This window comes from Engystomops pustulosus, chromosome 3 (genome assembly GCF_040894005.1).
Source record: "Engystomops pustulosus chromosome 3, aEngPut4.maternal, whole genome shotgun sequence".
NCBI classification, from domain to species: Eukaryota; Metazoa; Chordata; class Amphibia; order Anura; family Leptodactylidae; genus Engystomops; species Engystomops pustulosus.
The window spans coordinates 30,136,416-30,151,729 of NC_092413.1; positions in this window are offsets into that span (position 1 = coordinate 30,136,416).

Sequence of the window (15,314 nt, forward strand, 5' to 3'; positions counted from 1 at the left end):
TCAGGTTAATTTGAACAACACTGACATCTTGTGGTACAATATATTATTGCAGAAGAATCATTTTGCCACATTCTACCAACCATTAACCATTGTCCACTTTAAGCACATTACAGCAAATAATTAATATTGTTTGTATAATGAAAAGTTATTCAGTTTTCCAATTTACATTCTGTATCAATTCTTCACGGTTTTCTATATCTCTGGTTGCTGTTTTCTTTAAGTCATGCAACAGGAAGCTTCACTGTACCTCCTGTAGATAAACTACCTGGTCATGGATGTCACACAGGTGCACGGCTCATTATATCCCTGGTCATGTGATGTCACACAGGTGCATGTCTCATTATATCCCTGGTCATGTGATGTCACACAGGGGCATGTCTCATTATATCCCCAGTCATGTGATGTCACACAGGTGCACAGCTCGTTATATCCCTGGTCATGTGATGTCACACAGGTGCACGGCTCGTTATATCCCTGGTCATGTGATGTCACAGAGGTGCACGGCTCATTATATCCCTGGTCATGTGATGTCACACAGGTGCACGGTTCGTTATATCCCTGGTCATGTGATGTCACACAGGTGCACGGCTCATTATAACACGCTGCTCTCTGTACTCTCTGTGATATAACGAGTTGTTTACCTGTGTAACATCACAAGACCATGGACTGTTGTTTATCTACAGGAAGTAAACAATAAACCAATAGAATGACAGCAAGCAGAGATCTAGAAAAAACTGTGAGGAATTGATACAGAAAGAATATTGGACACTTTTCATTACACAAACAATATCAATTATTTGCTGGAATGGGCTCAAATTTTTCAAACCAATTAACTATGCACACATAAGGGCAGATTTATCAAGCTGTCTGAAAGTCAGAATATTTCTAGTTGCCCATGACAACCAATCACAGCTCAGCTTTTATATTATCAGTGCTCATGAATATTTTAAAGGGGAGCTGTGATTGGTTGCTATGGGCAACTATAAATATTATGACTTTCAGACAGCTTGATAAATCTGCCCCATAATCCTCTTGTTTTTGCATACCTCCCAACTTTTGGGCTAGAGAAAGAGGGACAAAAAGATATAACCATTTCCTGGTAAGAGAAACTAGGAGGAACATTGCAAATAAAGGACTTTGGTTAAAGTTACATCTTTTACCCCCCCCCCCTCCTTTCCCCCCTTCCTTAACCTTGTTATATTCCCTGCAAATTAGAGACTATTAGAAGTGTACTCTAACACAACAATGCATAGAGTAATGATTGACTATTATACGCTACTGGTGTAAAATTAATGTTTGCATAGGAGAAAGTACTTGCGTGTACTCCAACTCCTAGTAGTTGCACTTACTTGTAATGCTGAAGTGTTCAATAAAAATTTTTGAAAACCAAAAAAAAAAGTCAATGTCCAGGCGACTCTGTCTCCAGCATTTAAACAGGTAACACCCGTGATCGCTGCCAGCACCAATCATGGATGTTACTGGTTGAAGTCTGGGTTCAATACCCAAACCTGGACCCAACAGTTTTTAAAAGTTTTAATTTTAATCCAAATTTAAACTGGTCAGCTTATTACTGTTGCTCTGTGATCAACCAATGAATAAATATCATCTCTTTGCTATTTCAATTTTAACCCCTTAAGGATGGAGGGTTTTTTCACTCATTTCTCGCTCTCCACCTTCAAAAATCCATAACATTTTCATTTTTACGTGTACAGACCTGTGTGAGGGCTTATTTTGTGCATAAGAAATTTTACTTTCCCGTAATGTTATTTATTTTTACATGCCGTGTACTGCGAAGCTGAAAAAAAATTCCAAATGTGGAAAATAATTTTAAAAACCGCACGTGCGTCACGTTCTTGTGGGCTCAGTTTTTACGACTTTGACTGTGCACTCAAAATAACACTTCAGCTTTATTCTTTGGTTCGGTGCGATCGCAGTGATACCAAATTTATACAGGTTTTATTGTGTTTTAATACATTTTCAAAAATTAAACGAATGTGTACAAAAAAGGAAAAAAACTTTTTGCCATCTTCTGACGCTAATAACTTTTTAATACTTTGGTGCACGGAGCTGTATGAGGTGTCATTTTTTGCGAAATGAGCCGATGTTTTCATTGCTACCATTTTGAGGACTGTGCAACATACTGATCATTTTTTATTCCATTTTTTATGTGATGTAAAAAGGTGTAAAGTCGCATTTCGGACATTTGGGCGCCATTTCCTGTCTCGGAGGTCACCGCCGGCCGTAACCGTTTTTATATTTTGATAGATCGGGCATTTTGGGACGTGTCGATACCTAAAGTGTCTGTGATTTTTACTGTTTATTATGTTTTATATCAGTTCCAGGGAAAGGGGGGTGATTTGAATTTTTAATATTTTATTAATTTATTTATTTTTTTTAACTTTTTTTTTTCTTTTTTTTTCACTATTTTTTAGACCATCTAGGGTACATTAACCCTAGATGGTCAGATCATTCCTACCATATACCGCAATACTTCTGTATTGCAATATATGGCATTTTTGCAGCTCATTGTAACGAATCTGCATAAGCCAGATAGCTTCGGGTCAAACGAAGACCCGAGGCTACCATGGCAACCGATCGCCGCCCCCCCCATGACGTTCGGGGGCGCGGCGCTCATAACAAAGATGGCGGCGCCCGCCTGCCGGCGTCTTTTAAATGCCGGCGGCGACTTTGCCGGCGGCAACGGACGGGTTATTAGCCGCGATCGGTGCAAGCACCGACCTCGGTTATTAGCGGTGGGGGGTTTCTGCAATATGCAAAAACCCCCACCTTTGTATGAAGAGGACTCAGCCCGTGAGCCCTCTTCATACACTCCTTATACCTCTGCGCCGTAGAGCTACGCCGCAGAGCCTTAAGGGGTTAAGAAAGAGCTCCCTGAGGAAGCCAGGGAACTGGCGAAACATGTTGGGTGGCTAAAAGTTTTGGTCTTTTAGGAACAATGTGCGTGTGGAGTAATTAGGGCAATATCAGCTAAGAATAGGAAACTCTGAGCTGCAGACAGAGTTAGCTGCAATAAAAGGCATGTTAGCCTGAAATAAGGAATAGTTGTTATTATAGTGAACGATAGTGTGTGAACAACTTGCAGAGTCTGAGGCTAAGTTGACAATAACACTGACACCTAGTATCAATAAACAGATACTCTAGATACATTGTATATAATAATAAATGAGCTCAGCGATCAAGCTCATTTAGTGCTTATGGAAACATTGTACAATAAGAACTGACTACTACACAAATAAAAAGCACAAGCTATCACTTTATTAGCCACTGAAACAACTTCTACACAGCCATTGGGTTTTTAATTATGTTTATTGCCTGGAAAAATTTTTTACTCAAAATTAATAAAAGTTATATTTTATGTAGCACTTGGATATGGAATAAAAAAAAACCTTTTTGCCTTGGGCATTATTCTGTAAAATATGTTGACCCTGCCAGTGCTTTTTATCCTTGAGTTCTGAAAAGTATCCAAGAATATTGCTGCAAAGTGCTCCTAAATAATAACACCCTTAAAAATTGTTCCCCATGGAACCACTAAATATGAATAGTTCCTCCAATGACCCCTTCCCTCAATATTGAAAGTTCTCCATAGTCCTCCTCCTTAATAATTGGGAACCCGTGAGTCTTGCCCCTGGTTTTCCTAAATACACTTATGCCCCATAGTTTTACCACATGAGAATAATGCCCCAAAGTACTTCTAAATAATAGTGCCCTTAAAAATTAAAAGTGTTCCCCAAAATAAACCTAAATTTGAACAGTGCTCCCTTTGTGCTCACCATAGGAACCCTAAATATCGAGACTACGGCCTTAAAGGGGTTGTTTTCCCACAAACTAAAGTTAGGTCCTATCCTAACTTGCTGATCAGTGGGGGGCTCAGTGCTGTTGGACCTCTTGTTGCTCTGTCTGACTAATGGAGTAGACGGCCGCGGTGCTCGGCAATTTCCCTCAGCTTCATAGAGATTAATGAAGTTTCCCATAGACACCCTAAATAATAAGAGTAAGCCCAATAGTGCCCCAAATTAACAAATGGGCCCCTAAAATGAAAGTACACATTTAGTACACCTGATTATGAAGACTGTCCAAAACATTATGCCTAAATATTTAAGGTATCCCCATAGTGGTCCTAAATAATCGTGATTCTGTTATGATGCCTCCCCCCAAAAAATGGCTTTAAATTTAATTATCTTGTAAACACTGTATTAATCATTTCCTCTCATGTATATAAGTGTCATGTGCATTTAAATCCTTAGCAGCATGTGTCACCATGGAAACGGCATCCGCCAGCAGCCAATCAAAATACTGGATTTCAATTTGAAAAAAAAAACAAACAAACAAACAACTGTCTGCTGTCAGTTACTACTGAGTGTCGGAGGAGATGGACCTGCCTGGTTCTGCTCGGCGCGGTGACAACCATCTGGTGACATCTTTGGTGAGAGATCGGGATCTAATCCTAACACAGAAATGACCCATCAATAGACAGAACATATAACACAACATCTCAGGAGGGAGCGTTCCTATAGATAATGTACATTAGTCTCTGTTCACATGAGCTTTTCTCCACATTACTCTGCCCCATCATTTCCATGACACATACATATATGTACAGCAAGAATAACCTGTGATACATTGATGGTTGTATCAGCAGAGGCCCAATGTATAATCTATACCCGGCCCCGCAGTGTAATGTATGGTGATAGTCCTGCTCACCCCTATGGGGAACTGACACTTCATGTCCTCCCTAATTCTCCTGGACCGGGGTATCACTACACCCCAAAACTCCCATTTTTGTATGTAGTGTGTGTCCATGTAATGTATATGTATTTATATCTACATTGTCTGCATATGTATGTATAACTATGTGTCATATGTGTCCATGTAATATCTATGTAATAAATGTATATATATTATGTATAGCATGTGGAATGTATATGTAATAAATTCTCTTTATAATGCAGGTATCATTTTTATGTATGTATATTTATGTTTGTTGTATGTACAATTTTTTATTTAAAGGTGTTGCCCCCTTTAGCTAATGTTTTCTTGATATGTAAGGTGAGGCCTCTGGTTTCTTTTATCTCATCAGCCGGACATTACTGCCATAAAATGTCTGCAGATGGAGGGTCATGTGATCTCTAACTGTCCATGAGCAATAGCTATGAACAAGATCCTGGCAGGGTGATTGTTCATGGACAGATAGAGATCACATGATCCTCCATCTGTGGCCATTTTATGGATAGGAATCTCTGGCTGATGAGGTAAAAGACAGGAGGTCTCACTTTACATATCAAGAAAGCAGAGCAGAACTATTACTGGATGTATATTGGTAAATTACCTAATATCCTGCCCCCCACACTTACACACACATTACAAAATACATGAGGTAAAGTGGCCAACCCCTTTAATGCAGGTATAAGTATATACAATATATCTACTGTATTGGACTGGCTCTAACCCATTACTGAACCTTAGAGGGGCAGCAGGAGGTAACTCAATATGAAAACCAGCATTGTCTATTGTTATAGGGGGGTGAAAGATTTGGGCCCCCACAACAATTGTTTCCAGTGGGCCCAAGACATCCAGTCCAAAGTTATATATCTGTATACTGATTTATATTCTCCAATGTCTGTATATAATCTACATGTATGAATATTGTTGCCGTTCATGTTCCATATAGGGGACTCACAAAACCACAATCCCCAAATTTATTTCAGGGTGGCACTAGAATGTTGTTGCTGCTGCAGAGGGTCCACAAGTGCTCCATGTACACATAGTAGTGGGGCACATACAGGGGGGTCACTGCTCTATTCACTTGTATGGGCCAACCAGCTTCGATTTTTTTGTCATTTGGACTATAGAGGTGATAATATATCTGGCAAAAAATCTGGTTCCTTTTATTTAATCCTAAACAACTTATCTCTAAGAGCTGCCTGACACTGAAGAATCCGCAGCGCTCATCTGACATTGCTACAAAACTACTGATAGGTCTTCATTAACTGTTCCCCAGAAATCTCCATTAATATTATTACTGTACATGCATTACGTATGTTCCTTGTTTCAGGGTGAGGACACATAATGCGGCCATCGCTGCAACCAATAAAGCCGCATTCCCTGCAGTGTCGCAAGGCAGCAAAGTGCAGCTGTTATATATGGTACGGAGGATGTGCCATTAGCCGCATCATTTAAAAAGTTCTGTGTAGTGTCTAAAGATAAGCGTGACCCGCCCATGGGTATAACTTACATACGTTCACCAGTTATTTAAAAACATGGCTGCTGTCTTCCAAAAACAGCTCCACACCGGACATGGGGAGTGTAAGTTACTGCAACAAAGCTCCAGCACAAGCCATGGTTAGGGAGTTGTGTTCTTGGAAGAAAGCAGCCATGTTTTTCAATTGCTGCACAACCCCTTTAAAGAAGTTTTCATACTGTATATATAATGTTTCCCTATCTACAGAATAGAGTATAAATATCTGTTGGGGGCGTAACTAGAAATGATGAAGCCCCATGGAAATAAAATTGCCAGAGCCCCCCAACTGTATGTTGTGGTTTAGGTGAAAATAGCAGCTATCACGATGCACAGTTCCCCTGTACATTCACACGTCATTCCTCCGTTGTAAGGATGCACCATGAGGATTCCCAATCTATCCTTACAATGGAGGGCAGCAGCTCCTCATCCCTGGAAGCAGAAGGAGGAGTGATCATTTGCAGATTGCAGTTTGATCATTGGGGCACACCCACACTGTACGTTCAGCGGAAGACGGGGATGGAGGCTATATAGTGTTATTCATCTCCTATAGTCTATATTGGCCTCCGCTTAAGGTATATATTTTTCAAGCTGGATACAGAATGATATTGTGCAGTCAACTACATTATTCCATCCTGTGTTTCCCACTGAATATGATGTATACTTACCATATGCTGACCAAAAGGAGACCCCCACCTGCCAGTGTATGTTTATGGACACATTCAGTGGCGTTTATTTATCATCAGGGCCGGATCGTAGAGGGGAGGGGGGGGGCTCACGGGGTGCGTGCCCAGAGGCACCCACCACTTTGCCTCTAAAGGGGCCCCTTACCAAATGTGGAAGATTCGGGTCGTCTTCACCAACCGCCCGAATCACCAACAATGTATTTGCCGCCGGGCTCCAACTGATGTCATGACTTTGGTCTATGGCAGAGCGAGGGAACAATAAGTTCCCTGCTCTGCCGATCGAATGGAAATAAAGATGGCGGCGCCCTGCCGCTGGGTGATGTCGCAGAGTGTGATGTGGCAGCGTGTGACGTCACCGCGCCAGACTCATGGCGCTGCCTGTAGCAGAGCACCGCCATCTTTGTTTACATCCACCCTGACAACGTGAGGGAGGATGAGGATAGCGAGCATCAGGTGAACGATGCACAATGAGCACAATTTTAGAATTTTATCTAGGACTGTATACAGTTATAATAGGGGGTGTATATAGTTATTATAGGGGGTGTGTATATAGTTGTTATAGGAGGCGTAAATAGTTTTTAAAGGAGACTATATAGTTATTATAGAAGGTTGTATATAGTTATTATAGGAGGACTGTATATAGTTATTATAGGGTGTGTGTATAGTTATTATAGGGGGCTTGTATAGAGTTATTATAGGTGGTGTATATAATTATTATAGGGGGTGTGTATATAAATGTATTATAGGAGAATTGTATATAGTTATAATAGGAGTCTCTATGTAGTTATTATAGGGGGTGTATATAGTTATAGGGAGACTGTATATAACTATATAGGAACTGTATATAGTTATAATAGGGGGACAGTATATTGTTATTATAGGGTATGTGTATATAGTTATTATATGGGGTGTGCATAGTTATTATTGGGGGACTGTATATAGTTTTTTTTTTTGAGACAAGTTTTTGTATATAGTTAATATAGGAATCTCTATACAGTTATTATAGGGGATGTGTATATAGTTATAGGGGGACTGTATGTAGTTATAGGGGAGTGTATATATTTAGAGGGGACTGTATATAGTTATGGGAGGTGTGTATATAGTTGTTATAGGGGGACTGTATAGAGTTAAAGAGGGACTGTATATAGTTATTATTGGGGGTGTATAAAATCATTATAGGGTGTGTGGATATAGTTACTATAGGGGACTATATAGTTATTATAGAGGGGTTTATATAGTTAATATAGGGGGATTGTATATAGTTATTAAAGGAGTCTTTATATAGTTATTATAGGAAGTTTATATAGTTATAGGGGGAAATTATATGGTTATTATAGGCGGTGTGGATATAGTTGTTATAGGAGGACTGTATCTAGTTATTATAGAAGGACTGTATATAGTTATTATTGGTTGTGTATATAATTATTATATAGGGTGTGTACATAGTTGTTAGAAGGGCTGTATATAGTAATTATAGGGGACTATATAGTTATTATAGGGGGTGTATAAAGTTATTATAAGGGGTGTGTATAGTTATTATAAGGGGTGTGTATAGTTATTATATGGGGTGTGTATAGATATTATGGGGGACTGTATAAAGTTATTATAGGGGGACTTTATGTAGTTATTATAGGCGGTTTTTTAATAGGGGGACTGCATATAGTTATAGAGGGACTGTATAAAGTTATTATAGGGGGACTGTATATAGTAATTATAGGAGTCTCTATATAGTTTTTATAGGGGGTAGATATTATGGGGGACTGTATAAAGTTATTATAGGGGGACTTTATGTAGTTATTATAGGCGGTTTTTTAATAGGGGGACTGCATATAGTTATAGAGAAACTGTATAAAGTTATTATAGGGGAACTGTATATAGTTATTATAGGCTGTGTTTATATAGTTGTTATAGGGGGACTATATATATTTATAGATGGACTGTATATAGTTATTATAGGGGGGCTGTATATAGTTATTATAGGGGACTGTATAAAGTTATTACATGGGGTGTGTATAGTTATTATAGGGGGATTGTATATAGTTATTATAGGAGTCTCTATATAGTTATTATAGGGGGTGTATATAGTTATAGGGGGACTGTATAAAGTTACAGAGGAACTGTATATAGTTATTATAAGGGGAATGTATATAGTTATAATAGGGGGTGTGTATAGTTATTATAGGGGGACTGTATGTAGTTACTATAGGGGGACTGTATATAATTATTATAGAGGGACTGTATGTAGTTATTATAGGAGAATTATTATAGGGGGTGTGTTTAGTTATTACAGGGGGACTGTATATATTTATTATAGGGGGTGTATATATGTGTTATAGAGTGTGTGTTTAGTTATTATTGGATCACTCTATGTAGTTATTATAGGGGGACTACATATAGTTATTATTCGGGTTAATATAATTGTTATAGGGGCCGTGTATATAGTTGTTATAGGGGGTGTATATAGTTATTATAGGGGACTATATTGTTATTATATAAGGCAGTATATAGTTATTATAGGGGGATTGTATTTAGTTCTTATAGTAGTCTCTATATAGTTATTATAGGGGGTGTATATAGTTATAGGGGGACTGTATATAGTTATATAGGGGCGTGTATATGGTCGTTATAGAGGACTGTATACAGTTATAGAGGGGGTCTATACAGTTATTATAGGGGGACTGTATATAGTTATTATAAATGGACAGTATATAGTTAGTTATTATAGTGGGGTGTATATAGTTATTATAGGGGTGCATAAAGTTATAAGGGGACTTTATATAGTTATTATAGGCGGTGTTGTTATTGGGGGACTGTATATAGTTATAGAGAGACTGTATATATTTATTATAGTGGGATGGGACTGTATATAGTTATTTTAGGAGTCTCTATATAGTTATTATAGGGGGTGTATATAGTTAAAGGGGGACTGTATGAAGTTATTCAAGGCAGTGTATATATAGTTGTTATAGGCGGACTGTATATGCTTATAGAGGGACTATATATAGTTATTTTAGGGGTACTGCATATAGTTATTATAGGCTGTCTTTATATAGTTGTTATAAAGGGACTGTATATAATTATAGAGGAAATGTATATGGTTATTATATGGGGGACTGTATGTTATTATAGAGGGACTTTATATAGTTATTATAGAGTGTGCATAGTTATTAAAGGGAGACTGTATATAGTTATTACAGGGGGGGTATATAATTATTATAGGGGATGTGTATGCAGTTATTATAGGTAGTTTGTATATAGTTTTTTATAGCAGTCTCTTTGTAGTTCTTATAGGGGATGTATATAGTTATTAAAGGGGCTGAATATAGTTATAGGGGGACTGTATATAGTTATTTTAGGTGGTGTTGTTATACGGGGACTGTATAAAGTTATAGAGGGACTGTATATAGTTATTATAGGGGAACAGTATATAGTTATTGTAGGAGTCTCTATATAGTTATTATAGGGTGTGTATATAGTTATAGGGGGACTGTTTATATTTATTATGGGAGGTGTGTATATAGTTGTTATAAGGGGACTTTATATAGTTATAGAGGGGCAGTATATATTTTTATAGGGGAACTGTATATAGTTATTATAGTAGGACTGTATACAGTTATTATAGGCGGTGTGTATATAGTTGTTAAAGGTTGACTGTATATAGTCATTATAGAGGGTGTGTATAGTTATTATAGGGGGGTTGTGTATAGTTATTTTACGGGGGTGGATAGTTATTATAGGGGGACTCTATAAAGTTACTATAGGGGTGTATATAATTATTATAGGAGTTGTGTATAGTTATTATAGGTAGTTTGTATATAGTTATTGTAGTCTCAATATAGTTAACATAGGGGCTATATATAGTTAAAGAGGGACGGTATATAGTTATAGAGGAACTGTATATAGTTACTATAGGGGGACTGTGTATAGTTATTAGAGGCGGTGTGTATATAGTTGTTATAGGGGACTGTATATAGTTATAGAGGGACAGTATATAGTAATTATAGGGGGTGTATAGTTATTATAGCGGTACTGTATATATTATTATAGGGGTGTATATACTTTTTATAGGGGGTGTGTATAGTTATTATTAGGGGACTCTATGTAGTTAACATAGTGGGACTGTATATAGTTATTATTGGGGTTATATATAATTATTATAGGGGGTGTGTATATAGTTGTTATAGGAGGACTGTATCTAGTTATTATAGAAGGACTGTATATAGTTATTATTGGTTGTGTATATAATTATTATATAGGGTGTGTACATAGTTGTGTATAGATATTATGGGGGACTGTATAAAATTATTATAGGGGGACTTTTTGAGGGGGTAAATATAGTTATTATAGGGGACGATATAGATATTATATAGGGATTTATATAGTTATTATAGGGAGATTTTATACAGTTATTATAGGAGTCTCTATATAGTTCTTATAGGCGGTGTATATAGTTATAGATGGTATTATATAGTAAATATAGTAGTGTTTATATGGTTGTTATAGAGGGACTGTATATAGTTATTATAGGCGGACTGTATATCATTATTATAGGGGGACTGTATATAGTTATTATAAAGGGACTGTATATAGTTATTATAGGGGGTGTATATCATTATTATAGGAGGTATGTATATAGTTGGTATAGGGGGTGTATACTGTCATTCTAGGGGACTATATAATTATTATAGATTGGTGTATATATAAGTGGACCCTACATAGTTATTATATGCAGTGTTATTATAGGGGGACTGTATATAGTTGTTATAGGGGGTGTATAGAGTTATATGGGGGACTGTATACAGTTATAGAGAAACTGTATAAAATTATTATAGGGGACTGTATATAGTGATTATTTGTGGTGTTAATATAGTTGTTGTAGGGGGACTGTATATAGTTATAGAGGGACTGTATATATTTATTGTAGTGGGAATGTAAATAGTTATTTTAGGAGTCTCTATATAGTTATTATAGGGGGTGTAAATAGTTATAGGGGGACCGTATATAGTTATTAAAGGAGGTGTGTATATAGGTGTTATAAGGGGACTGTATATAGTTATTATAGTAGGACTGTATATAGTTATTATATGTGTTGTTTATATAGTTGTTATAGGGGGACTGTTTATAGTTATAGAGGGACTTTATATACTTATTTTAGGGGGGCTGTATATAGTTATTATTGTATATAGTTATTATAGGAGTCTCTATATAGTTATTATAGGGGGCGTATAGAGTTATAAGGGGGACTGTATACAGTTAGAGAACTGTATAAAGGTATTATAGGGGGACTATATATAGCTATTATTGGTGGTGTTTATATGGTTGTTATAGGGGGACTGTATAAAGTTATTGAGGGACTGTATATTTTTATTATTGGGGGACTGTATATAGTTATTTTAGGAGTCTCTATATAGTAATTATAGGGGGTGTATATAGTTATGAGGGGACTTTATATAGTTACTAAAGGAGATGTGTATATAGTTGTTATAGGGGGACTGTATATAAGTATAGAGGGACTGTATATAGTTATTATAAGGGGGCTGTATATAGTTATTATAGAGTGTGTGTAGTTATTTTAGTGGGACTGTATATAGTTATTATAGGGGGTGTATATAATTATTATAGGAGTTGTTTATGTAGTTATTATAGGTAGTTTGTATATCTCTATCTCTTTGTAGTTATTATAGGGGCTGTATATAGTTATTATAGGCGGTGTTGTTATTGTGGGACTGTATAAAGTTATAGAGGGACAGTATATAGTTATTATAGGAGTCTTTATATTGTTATTATAGGGGGTGTATATAGTTATAGGGGGACTGTATATAGTTATTATAGGCGACACGTAAATATTTGTTATCAGAGGACTGTATACCATTATAGAGGGACTGCATATTTTTTATAGGGGGACTGTATATAGTTATTATAGGGGGTGTGTATAGTTATTATAGAGGGACTCTATATAGTTATTTTAGGGTGTGTGTATAGTTTTTATAGGGGGACTCTATATAGTTATTATAGGGGGTGTATATAATTATTATAGGAGTTGTGTATATAGTTATTATAGGTAGTTTGTATGTAGTTATTATAGGAGTCTCTATATAGTTATTTTATGGGCTGTATATAGTTATAGATGAACTGTACATAGTAATTATAGGGGGAATGTTTATAGTTATTAAAATAGGACTGTATATAGTTATTATAGGCAGTGTGTATATAGGTGTTATAGAGTGACTGTATATAGTTATAGAGGGACTGTATATAGTTGTTATAGGGGGACTATATAATCATTATAGGGGTGTGTATAGTTAATATAGGGGGATTGTATATAGTTATTTTAGAGGAGTGTATAGTTATTATAGGGGGACTCTACAATAGTTACTATAGGGGTGTATATAATTATTATAGGATTTGTGTATAGTTATTATAGGTAGTTTGTATATAGTTATTATAGGAGTCTCTATATAGTTATTATAGGGACTGTATATAGTTATTATAGGGGCTGTATATAGTTAAAGGGGGACGGTATATAGTTATTATAGGGGAATTGTGTATAGTTATTAAAGTAGGATTGTGTATAGTTATTATAGTCGGTGTGTATATAGTTGTTATAGCGGGACTGTATATAGTTATAGAGGGACTGTATATATGTATTATAGGGGGAATGTTTATAGTTATTATAGTAGAACTGTATATAGTTATTATAGTCAGTGTGTATATAGTTGTTATAGGGGGACTGTGTATATTTATAGAGGGACTGTATATAGTTGTTATAGGGGGACGATATATAGTTATTATTGGGGGTGTATATAATTATTATAGGGGGTGTATAGAGTTATAGGGGGGCTGTATGCAGTTATAGAGAAAGTGTATAAAGGAATAATAGGGGGACTGTATATAGCTATTATTGGTGGTGTTTATATGGTTGTTATAGGGGGACTGTATATAGTTATAGAGGGACAGTATACATTTATTATTGCGGGACTGTATATAGTTATTTTAGGAGTCTCTATATAGTTATTATAGGGGGTGTATATAATTATATGGGGGCTTTATATAGTTATTAAAGGAGGTGTGTATATAGTTTTTATAGGGGGACTGTATGTAGTTATAGAGGGACTTCATATAGTTATTATAGGGGGACTGTACATAGTTATTATAGAGTATGTATAGTTATTATAGGGGGACTGTATATAGTTATTATAGGGGGTGTATAAAATTATTATAGGAGTTGATTATGTAGTTATTATAGGTAGTTTGTATATAGTTATTATAGCAGTCTCTTCGTAGTAATTATAGGGGCTGTATATAGTTATTATAGGGGCTGTATATAGTTATTATAGGCGGTGTAGTTATTGTGGGACTGAATAAATTTATAGAGGGACAGTATATAGTTATTATAGGGGAACTGTATATAGTTATTATAGGAGTCTTTATATTGTTATTATAGGGGGTGTATATAGTTATAGGGGGACTGTATATAGTTATTGAAGGACAGCATATATTTTTATAGGGGGACTGTATATAGTTATTATAGGGGGTGTGTATAGTTTTTATAGGGGGACTCTATATAGTTATTATAGGGGGTGTATATAATTATTATAGGAGTTGTGTATATAGTTATTATAGGTAGTTTCTATATAGTTATTATAGGAGTCTCTATATAGTTATTATAGGAGTCTCTATATAGTTATTATAGGGGCTGTTTATAGTTATTACAGGAGCGTTATATAATTATAGAGGAACTGTACATAGCAATTATAGGGGGAAAGTTTATAATTATTATAATAGGACTGTATATAGTTATAGAGGGACTGTATATAGTTATTAAAGGGGGAATGTTTATAGTTATTATAGTAGGACTGTATATAGTTATTATAGGCAGTGTGTATATAGTTGTTATAGGGGGACTGTATATAGTTATTATTGGGGGTGTGTATACTTAGTATAGGGTGCGTGTATATAGTTGTTATAGGGGTGTATATAGTTATTATAGGGGACTATATAGTTATTATAGAGGGGTTTTATATAGTTATTATAGGGGGATTGTATATAGTTATTATAGTAGTCTCTATATAGTTATTATAAGGGGCTGATATAGTTATAGGGGGAAATTAAATGGTTATTATAGGCGGTGTGCATATAGTTGTTATAGGTGGATTGTATATAGTTATTATAGAAGGACTGAATATAGTTATTATTGGGGGTGTATATAACTATTATAGGGGGTGTGTACATAGTTGTTATAGGGAGTGTATATAGTTATCAAAGAGGGGTTTATATAGTTATTATAGGTGGGATCTTTTATAGTTATTATAGGAGTCTCTATATAGTTATTATAGGGGTGTATATAGTAATTATAAGGGCTGTATATTGTT